This window comes from Astatotilapia calliptera, chromosome 10 (genome assembly GCF_964374335.1).
Source record: "Astatotilapia calliptera chromosome 10, fAstCal68.1, whole genome shotgun sequence".
NCBI lineage: Eukaryota > Metazoa > Chordata > Actinopteri > Cichliformes > Cichlidae > Astatotilapia > Astatotilapia calliptera.
The window spans coordinates 17996737-18007869 of NC_137431.1; positions in this window are offsets into that span (position 1 = coordinate 17996737).

Here is an 11133-nt window from a genome sequence, read left to right on the forward strand (position 1 = left end):
CCAATCCAGCCACGGGCCCATCCATCTGGCCCATCAAGACTCACTCTCATTTCATCAGTCCATAAAACCTTAGAAAAATCAGTCTTGAGATATTTCTTGGCCCAGTCTTGACGTTTCAGCTTGTGTGTCTTGTTCAGTGGTGGTCGTCTTTCAGCCTTTCTTACCTTGGCCATGTCTCTGAGTATTGCACACCTTGTGCTTTTGGGCACTCCAGTGATGTTGCAGCTCTGAAATATGGCCAAACAGGTGGCAAGTGGCATCTTGGCAGCTGCACGCTTGACTTTTCTCAGTTCATGGGCAGTTATTTTGCGCCTTGGTTTTTCCACACGCTTCTTGCGACCCTGTTGACTATTTTGAATGAAACGCTTGATTGTTCGATGATCACGCTTCAGAAGCTTTGCAATTTTGAGACTGCTGCATCCCTCTGCAAGATATCTCACTATTTTTGACTTTTCTGAGCCTGTCAAGTCCTTCTTTTGACCCATTTTGCCAAAGGAAAGGACGTTGCCTAATAATTATGCACACCTGATATAGGGTGTTGATGTCATTAGACCACACCCCTTCTCATTACAGAGATGCACATCACCTAATATGCTTAATTGGTAGTAGGCTTTCGAGCCTATACAGCTTGGAGTAAGACAACATGCATGAAGAGGATGATGTGGACAAAATACTCATTTGCCTAATAATTCTGCACTCCCTGTATATATGATTCTGTTCCCATCTGACTAATTAATACAGAGAGTCCTACTCATCCCTGCAGCCCATCTCTATCACCTGCTAAGCAAAACAGAATTTTTGGGGGAAAGTTGAGGCTAATATTCATGACATTTTCACACTGTACAGGTTGTGGGGTTCCTTGTGCACAGCAGCCGTTCTGCTATTATAAGGCCACATGTGGAGATTTTTTCTTCTTCTTTCAATTGGTACCTATATTCAGGACTTTCAGGTAATTGGGTATGCCAGTATGAGTGTTAGGTATACATCAGATTTTTACATTTGCATAAAATTATCTGTACAAGTGCGGCTGAAAGCAAGGGAAATGCTCAGCATTGCAGTGTAATCACTGAGCCGGGAGCACACCAAGTACATTCATCTAAATCAGTTCTACATATTTGTGTCAGTCAGTATGAAAATGGATCGAAATTAGAGTCTGTAATACTTGGTCATAGGTTGTTTTTTTGTCTGGTTACCAGGCACCAATATAAATTAAAAAATTCCTGAAACATCTAAATGATAAATTCTCACTGCAAGGTGGAGTCCTTGAATTCTGACTGCACAGCACAGAGACAGTTTTGTTTGTTTACAGACACACACCACCCACATGCCACCGTCCCAGCAGAATCAAGAGGTAGGAGTTTTAATCTGTGATGCTGTGACAAAGCATGTGACAGTGAAAGTAAACAGAGTGCTTTTTAAGAAGAACAAAATGGAGATATTTTACGCTCATCATTTATCTCTTACTTCACAATATGCATTTGCTGATGCTCACTAGGGTTTGAGGCAAATCACAACACTGGCTCACTGTCTATGGAGGAGCTCCAGATTCTGCATCTTATTTAGAATATGCTGGCTGATTGCTTTGGGAGAAACATGCACTGATCTGAATCTGAAGTCCCTTTGTAACCTAAAGACCATATATTATTAGAAGACTTCACTCCCTGAGTGCAGTCATAATTGCGATTCCTAGAGTTTTCAAAAATATTATGGGAGCGGGGCATTTTGCCATCAGCCTTCTCTCGGGGTAAGTCCCTGAACCATCTCTTAGTTATGCTGCTATAGGCTCACACAGCTGAGTGACTTTCCATGATCCACTGAGGAGTTCTCCTACACCTTTTTCACTTCCCGTGTGTTTATATGCAATAAGCCTTGGTTGCTGCTGGTTTTCCATGATGCACTGACTGTTTCTTTTCTTCCACAGTGGGTCTTTTGTCCTGTCTTCCTCTCATCGTTGACCAGCAGGTTAAGGTAGATGGCTGCACCTCCCTGGACCTGGTTGTGCCGAAGGTTTTTTCTCTTAAAAAGGAATTTTTCTCTCCACACTAATACCAAGAGCTTGCTCATAGGGGGTGTCTGACTGTTGGGGTTTTCTCTGTATTATTGCACGGTCTTTATGTTATAGCATAAAGCACCTTGAGGCAACTGTTTGTGTGATCTATACAAATAAAACTGAACTGAACTGACTTTGTATACACTGCATGTCATTAAGTTTTTATCTACTCTCTTCCATAGTTACCCTACCCTGCTTGTTTTTTTTTTCTTGTTAGCTCCTCATCTCTAATGAGCATAACCATCAAGACACATGGTCGCTCCAAATTTTAGACTGGTTGTGCTGGTGGTCATTTCCTGTTAAAGGGCTGTTCTTCCTCCCCACTGTTCCCCCACACGTTCTTACTCTTTAAAGTTTATCACATACTAAGAGATTTCCATCCATTACGGTAGGATCTTTACCATACAATACAAAGCTCCACGAGGAGATTGTTTTAGTGTTATGGTGCTGTATAAATAAACCTGAATGCAATTGAAGCTTTTGCATTCAAATGCATCAAATAAACGAGTCATAAGAAAACTAATGTATAATCAATGCACAAATTCAGTCTTGTTATTCTTTGCCACTTTATACTTATACTTCACATTGAATACCTTTTTTCATATCAGTAATTTAAACATAAACTTTTGTGGTACATAAATTGTTTAATGGCGTCTCCACTCGCCTGGCAACACCATCACACAGCTGTTACGTTTGTGCTTTCAACGCCCGGCATCTACGAAAGGCAGCGGGCCTCTTATCACTCTCTGTTCTGTCGCCACTATCTCCATAACCACAGAGAACATGTTTCTTCTTGAGGAAGCACACGCATAAAAGCAACAGCTCAACGTGCAAAATCACTGGTTATATGTTACTGCAGAAGATGAAACAGCTTCTCTGTCTGGGTCAGCTGAATGTGTAATAGAACCCCCCACTTGCTTCCAATTTGCACATAAGCATTCTCACAACTGCGTACATAATCACATCTGGGCTTTCTTTGTTCATATGTTACAGTCAGAAAATGTAGGTTTTCAGACGACACACCAGGAACTCTTCTCCAAACACAATCGTTAGCTCCGCTGCTGCTCTGTAATCATCAGCACAAGGACTGTGTGAGTTTACATTTACACAAAGTGCCATTCTGGTTCGAGTTTGCTGTCTCGGGAAACCGCGGGTTTGTTCCTCCATCTCACACGCTCATTTCCATTACAGATGACAATGCTCTTGCCATTCAGTTAGGGGAACAGTTAGCATTATAAATTAGAGGGGAATTGGGTAAATATCTGTGTTTCTGTGAATTCTAGATTGATTGCCAGGCAAATTGTAAGAAATAAAGGCTTTAAATTAAATAATTAAACTAGTTTCTGTTAGTTTTAGTTCTAGGTAGTGTACTTACAAACAAAAAGAAAAAAAGAGAAGAAAGAGAAAAATCTGTCACTCAGGTTGACATTTACTGCTGAGACTTTTATCTTAAATACAGAACAGACAGTAAACAAAACTGGCTCTAATGATTTGTTTACATCTTGTACGTGAGACTTCTTCCAGTTGGTTGGCTTTGTGACATGCCCTCTATAGAGCACATTCTCTCTATTTCATGTGATTTTACAGAGGTGATGAGTCTAATAAGGGACAAACCTGCCACACTCCATCACACATCAGACAAAGCACTCAGCTCTGAGCCCTCCAGGCAGTGTCAATTTCTGCTGGTTGTTGTCGGCTCTCGTGGCCTGTTGGAGGTGAACATTTGTTACAGTACTTCCGCAGCATTTTCTTTTTTTTCTCCGGTGAATTACTTTATTGCAAGAGAAGAGCAGTGATTCATCCCTTTTACCGTGCTTTCAGCGCTTCCCCTTTAATTGTTTTCTATTTAATAGAATCCTTTTGGAGCAAAAGTACAGATAAGAATAGAAGGCCCACAGAGAAGAACAAATTAAAGTTGTTTATATTCCAGATATTCCTGTGTTGCACAAGCACTATCTTGCATATTTTTTGGCCACCTAATAGTATAAGCAAGTTTATCTAGGATAAAAGAAGAAAAACAACAACAACAACACACACGCACACACATTCTTCTAAATCAGTAAACGGCTTAAATGCAGTCATGACTTTCATCTAAATAAGACAAAGAAAATACTTTTTTAATAGGCTACTGCCCTCTAGTGGTAAAACGTGGTAGGGCAGTTCAGCAATCAGCTCCTAAGTCAAGTGCTGTTACCAGATTGAGAGATTAATCAGAAAAATCAAAATAATTCTCCGACAGGTTCCGATTCAAAACTGAATCCTTTCTGTGCTCATTGTTTTTACCTATTAATAATGGCAGCTTGTGTTACAGAGAACTATTTAGACTGACGTTTGCATTACTGTTGCCTGAAAGTGGTAAACAAAATCAGTTGGTAACTACCTTAGACCACACACCGTACACAAAACATCTACTTGCAAGTTAATGTCAGGCCAGATTTTTAAACCTGCACTTACCAATACAGACATCTATGTAATCACTGTGTTTAACCTGCAGTGAAGAGATCCACGCTTTATGGGAACTGTGCGAAAGGACTATGTTAAGTGCAGGCATATGTATGAGAGAGACAGAGAGAGAAAGAGATGGTCTGAGTGCCAAATTATAAGATTTGAACCCTCCTAAGTGTACTAAAAGTCAGAACACGAGGTGAAGTGGGTTTGAAGGTTAACAGTCCTCCTGCTTTTCCCTGTCCACCAACACACGCTGTGGACAGAAATACACACTATGCAAATGCTTTCTGGCATTTAACATCAGTGCAACGGTGAGATCCCTGTTACTAAAGGAAGGCTGCTCACTGCAGGGACATTAATGCTTTTTATTGCGTCAACAGTCCCTTTGTGGAAATGCTGCACAACATGTAGACTTTCCCACAGGGAAGACGTCCAACCCTGTTTCCAGAAAAGTTTGAATGTTGCCTTAAATATACATGGGAACAGAACATGATACATACAATGTTAAAATTTAGATTTAAAAAATATGAATATGATCATTTCGAATTTGGTAAATGGCCTGTATCTGTATAGCTCTTTTTTTTTTTTTTTGTGTGCCTGTCCCGTTTGGCTCTTTTGCCATCAGAATTGTTGTCTAAAGGCAAAGAAAGATGCCCAACGGATTTACTTTACCAAATTGACCATCCCAGCCTTGCCATAATGGTCCATTTGATTCACCTTTTATTGTTTATTTTATTTTCACTTACTGAACATGGGACAGACTTGACTGGGGGAAAGAAGGGGAGAAAGAAAGAGGGAAAGAGAAACAGCTGAGAAGAGGGACGGGGGAGAAGGGCAAAAACCAACAGAACGGGCAGAGAAAAAAAAGAAAAAGAAAAAAAAATGCATATATCAATCACCTGGGTCACCTGCTGAGAAAGAAAAAAGAAAACAAGCAGAAGAGAACAAGAGTAATAGAATAAACAGCATCACAATGATATATGGGAATATGACAGTAAATACTAAATATTAAACATTATTGTGCAGCACATCAGATCAACAGAACACAGTGTGCTTTGAGGTAGGAGCCAAAAAGGGTGTAGTTTGTGGGTGTGATCACCCGTGTGTACACCTGTGAGCATGGACGCGCTTGTTTTTTGTTTTTTAAAAGGTTCCTTCATGTAATGATTTGCAAGAGGGTGTGGGGGGGCCACAGCCCCGTCCTCCAGGGCATGAAGCAGGTATGGAGGAGATCAAAACTCCAGACATCCAGAGGCCCCCAGAACACAAGAGACCAAGGAAGACCAACAGAGGGGCAGCCGCGCCACTGTCCCAGAAAGAGCTGAGGAGAGTCCCAGATGAGGGCTCACTCAGCAGCCGCGGAGCAGAAGCCAGGGGGAGTTGCAGTGACGCGCCCGTGAGCTCCGCCGGCAGCCAGCCGTGCCTGAGTGACCGAGCCCCAGGCCGAGAGGCCGGGGGCACCCCACCTCCGAAGTGGCCCGAGCGAGCCCCAGGCTCCAGGCCCCGATAAGCGGCCGCCAAGGAGTGAGCCGGTGTGTACCTGGACGCCCATCCCCAGACACAAAGAACCACCAACGCACCGATGTCTGAGGGAGTCCGCCACTGGCAGGGGAAGTGGTGGTAGGGGGAGATAGGCCTCCATACCTTGGAGGGCCTGAGATGTCCCCAGAGAGGTGGCGCCTGACACCCAACCTGACATATAGACACAGAAATACAGGCACACACAGATACAAACATCCATTCCCACCCTCATGCTCTCATATACACTTACTCCACACTCAACCAACGTGGAGACAGACATAAAGAGACGCTGTACACACGATCACACTCCCCAAGCGTACTCTAAGCCCCGGGTCTAGGTACCCTTGCCCCTGGAGGGGGGGGGGGGGGGGGGGGGGGAACTGCACCCAGACCCAGGTGGTGTTACCCTTTTCCCTGCGGTGGGGGGAGGCAGACCGCCCCGACTCCGCAGCAGCAGGGAGGCCCCACACTCCAGACCGCAGTCGGACGGCCAACTCCTCCTCCTAGCCCCCCCGCTCCAGCAGGCCACAGAGAATGGGGGTGAGAGAAGACTCCAAACCTCCCTCCACCCGCTCATTGTAATGTTGATGCATGTGTGTTCTAAGGTGCATTTAAAACCCAGGAGGGCATGGAGCTACCTGCCAGAGAGCAGCAGGTAAGCGCATGGTCCCTCCTGCTGGCACGATACACGATTCCGTGTATCGTGCCCACCCCCAAGATCCTATATGTATGTGTAATGAGAGTGTGAGTAATGTGAATGTCTAAGTTGTAAGATCCCTGTTACTAAAGGAAGGCTGCTCACTGCAGGGACATTAATGCTTTTTATTGCGTCAACAGTCCCTTTAGTTTGTGGCAATGCTGCACAACATGTAGACTTTCCCACAAGGAAGACGTCCAACCCTGTTTCCAGAAAAGTTTGAATGTTGCCTTAAATATACATGGGAACAGAACATGATACATACAATGTTAAAATTTAGATTTAAAAAATATGAATATGATCATTTCGAATTTGGTAAATGGCCTGTATTTGTATAGCTCTTTACTTAGTCCCTAAGGACCCCAAAGCGCATTTAGTCATCCACTCATTCACACACACATTCACACACTGGTGATGGCAGCTACATTGTAGCCACAGCTGCCCTGGGGCGCACTGACAGAGGCGAGGCTGCCGGACACTGGTGCCACCGGGCCCTCTGACCACCACCAGTAGGCAACGGGTGAAGTGTCTTGCCCAAGGACACAATGACCGATACTGTAGGAGCCAGGGCTCGTACAGGCAACCTTCCAATTACAAGACGAACTGCCAACTCTTGAGCCACTATCGCCACAATTTGATGCTTGTGGCACATTTCAAAAACGTTCGGTCAGTAAAAGGCGTCAAAAGCTCAAAACAAAAATCCCCTGATTAAACTCCTACCTAACAGTCAGTGCAGTTAGTCGCATGAGTGAAAAAAGAGCTTCCCAGAAATCTGAAATAAATTTATTTTCACCAAAACAAGTTGTCTTTGTGAGTTTTATTTAGCTTTTGCAAAGGGGTGAAACAAAAAATACAGAATGTGGCAGCAGCCTGCGTATTTGGCCAAGAAGAATTACAAGCACAGAGGTTTGGCCTCAAAAGTAAAAATGTGGTGGGATTTACAACTGTGTGATAGACTGCACTGCACAAGCAAATATTTCAGCATTTTCATGTTTTTCTACATTAAAAATACAAAGAATTCAGTGATTTAATAACTTGTGATATGTATCACTGAAAGATTCAGAGAACGAAGAGAAACCTCTACATGCAAATAAACAGGTGTTAGTTTCAGACCATGGGGCAACGCTGTAGAAGACAAAACGTTGTGGTAATTATTAGATGAGCTCAGAAACACTATTTGAACCCTGTGCAAACCAAGTGCAAACCTGTGAATTTAGCAATAGCAGCAGCAGTACACTGTATTCAATTTTGTCTAGAGCTAATAATCACTCACAGTAAGTTTCTGGTTTGCAACAGCAGTGCTTTGTGCTAAACGCTAACCTGACTGTGCATAAATACGCTCAATGAAAACATGAAATCACAATTTTTAGTGTAACATTTCCGTCCCCTATTTTAGGCAGTCGTCCTTTGCTTTTTAGCAATATACAACAAAAGTGTCCCGGTGCTAAAGTGAATTAAGGCATTAGTTGATTTTGTGTCATAAATAAAAATCTCAACTGATGGTGGCACAGGAAATTAAAGGATAAACTCTACTGAAAAGTAAATGAGCATCAAATTTCATGATAATCCATTCAATTTTACTAAAAGCCTGAGTATCAGCCAAGGCTGTTCTAAAGATAAAGTCGGGGGATGATCTGAGGATCCATTGTCTAGGCAGCATGGGTGTCCAATCTACTCCAGAGTATTTGTGGAGCTCTAAATTGCTCTGGCTGCACACTCTCACAGCATACTATCGCTGAGCGCACATGAACTGCTGTTGGAAAACTACACTGGCTGAGCCTGCTTTTTCTGTTTTGTCCAAGCTGATGGAGTGCACATTGCCCGTGGCTGTTGTGCCCTTAAAATACACTCTCTAAGCAATTTATTAATACCTACACAACCCCTCTGCACACATAGTTGCAGAAAGTTGTTGCACAGATGGAAGTGATGCAAAGAAACTGGGGAAAATAAAAAATTAACTCTAGGACTGCCTTGCAGGTTCAAGAGTGGACAGCCAGTCAGATTCATACAAGACATTCATTTCAGTTAGCTGTTGTGTTGAATCACGTTATTGGTTGATAACACCGTAACATACGATGTGTGTCACTGCTGATTAATACATTTTTCAGTTGAATGAAAAGTAAAATGGTAGACCTGGTATGTTTGCATCATGTAGTGGTTGCCATAAAAGACATAAAAGTTGATACTTTTAATACCAAACACACTGAGTATTAAATGCAGGCAGTCTGACAGCGGTAAGAAATCTGTTCATTCCTTTCACGGCAAAAACGACAATACTGTAGTCATCAGACCATCTTCACCTTCTGTGTAATAATAGATGAAACAACCTATCAGACACACACCAGGGGTGACAAAGAGAATTGTTGTTAAGCCAACTGAACCCATCAGACTTGTGGTTCTTACAGTAGGTTTCCTTTGGATCCTTTTTGGATATATTTTTAAGATGACATGTCATACATACACTGACAGGACAATTAATATTTAAAGAATTATTTGGGCTTACTTTCAAAATATAACTTGAATATATTCCTTGAATTTATTCACACTTGAGAAGAGAAACAAATAATTACTGCCAAACCATGACGTGACACGACAAACAGCGAGCGTTTTGTTAAAAAGAAAGAAAAGAAAGAAAAGAAACTGAGGAAGATTAAACCTGGCAAATTAGGGCTTTCAACCAGCTGCCATACTAAATTTATGACAGAAGGGGGCAGAATCAGGTCATTCATATAATTAAATAATCTTGATGTGATGCCTCAACTGGTTTTCCTCATGTTTCCTAATGTGTGACACTCTTTTCCCAGGGGGTGTGGACTTTGTGATTGAGGTTCTAGTTCAGCTGGGACTAAACTAGAACTACACGGTTTGCAGACTGAGCTGTATATCCACATGTTTTAGAGACTGATGTGTGGGAATGGGGGTGAAAATTAGCTGGACGGGATGACGGAGAGAATCTCTTTCCATTCCCTGGCTCCTGATTTCTTTATCTGGCTCACTGACCTGTGGCCACAGTGATGATCTTGTCTGCACGGAGAATTGAAAGATCACCAGATCTCATTTTAGATTGGCCGCCTTTACTCGGTGGCTGCACACTCAACATGTCATTTATGAAGCAGGTTGAGCGCAAACGATTGGGGGAAAGAGGGCAGCAGACCAGTGCATGGGGGAAAACCCATTTCATAGCAAATGGGCTTTTCGCCGTCACGCAGACACAGACACAGTATCAGGCACAACCGCTGAGACCAGTCAGCACTACGCTGTCAGCCCGTGTCAGCTCCCGGTTCCCCGTTTGTCTCTTTATGTCTGTCATCTTTATATCAAGAGACTAAAAATACAGCTGGAGACCTCAAACTGTTTCCTAACTCGGTTCAAGACAAATCAATCAATCACTGGGACATGTCCAATCTTTGTGAGTGTTAATAATCTTAATATCAGTGGTTTGCAAATGAACTGTTACCTCCTCATACATCAACAATCACAGTCTCTCACATCTTTTAAATACAACTGTACACCACAAATGCTGTTATCAAAAACTCAGTATTCTCTGTTATCATTTCAGTGGCCTAACTGTTTACAGTGAGCTAAACCAGTGGCTATTTAAGACAGAGCCATGGCTTTAAAATTGCAAAGAGAAAATCTTAAATGGAGAATTCTGCAGCTTTTAAAGCATTTATCAAATTTGATGTGTTATCCTGTACCTGCACCCTTTTTTTTAAAAAAAATGTCTTGATTTGAAATCTAAATGAATTTGGAAAATTCAAAGAGTGAGTTTTCTAGGAGTTTGGCTAAAGACATCCCAATTTGACACCCACTAAAGTGTCTCCCCTGAGTCTTTATATTCCACAGCAGAGGCAACAGACCGAACTGTATGAACTGCCTTTTGATTGTCTCGTCTCTACAATGGACCTGCTGAAGCCAGCTACAGTGGTGGTAGGAGCTATTTAGTTTGTTGATTAAAAAGCAGAACTCATCAGAGAGCTGTATATTTTAAATTTAGTTTAAAATATCCAAACCCTGTTATTTAGTTTATCTCCTCGTTTCGATTATTTTACTAACTGCATTATTTTAAAAGAGCAGAGAAACACCAGGAGGCTCTCATATTTCATAGAGCCTGTTAAAGGACCAGCATGCATGAGGGGCCTATTTTTTCCAGAGTAATAGAACCCACAGGACAAACTATTTTTTTTTTGTTCTATTGTTTGCTTGCTCGCATTTGATAAATAACCCAGAAAACCTATAGAACAAGTTTGTAATAGACTTCTTTTGCCCAAGTACGATACCCACAGTGCATCAGTGCCTCTTAAGTTAGGTTTGACTTTGGGGCACAGTTCAGCCTGCAGCTGACTCGGGACATGGAGCTCAATTAATGCGATTACGAGACTTTTTTTGCTTCTCAGAAATATTAAACCAGAGCATC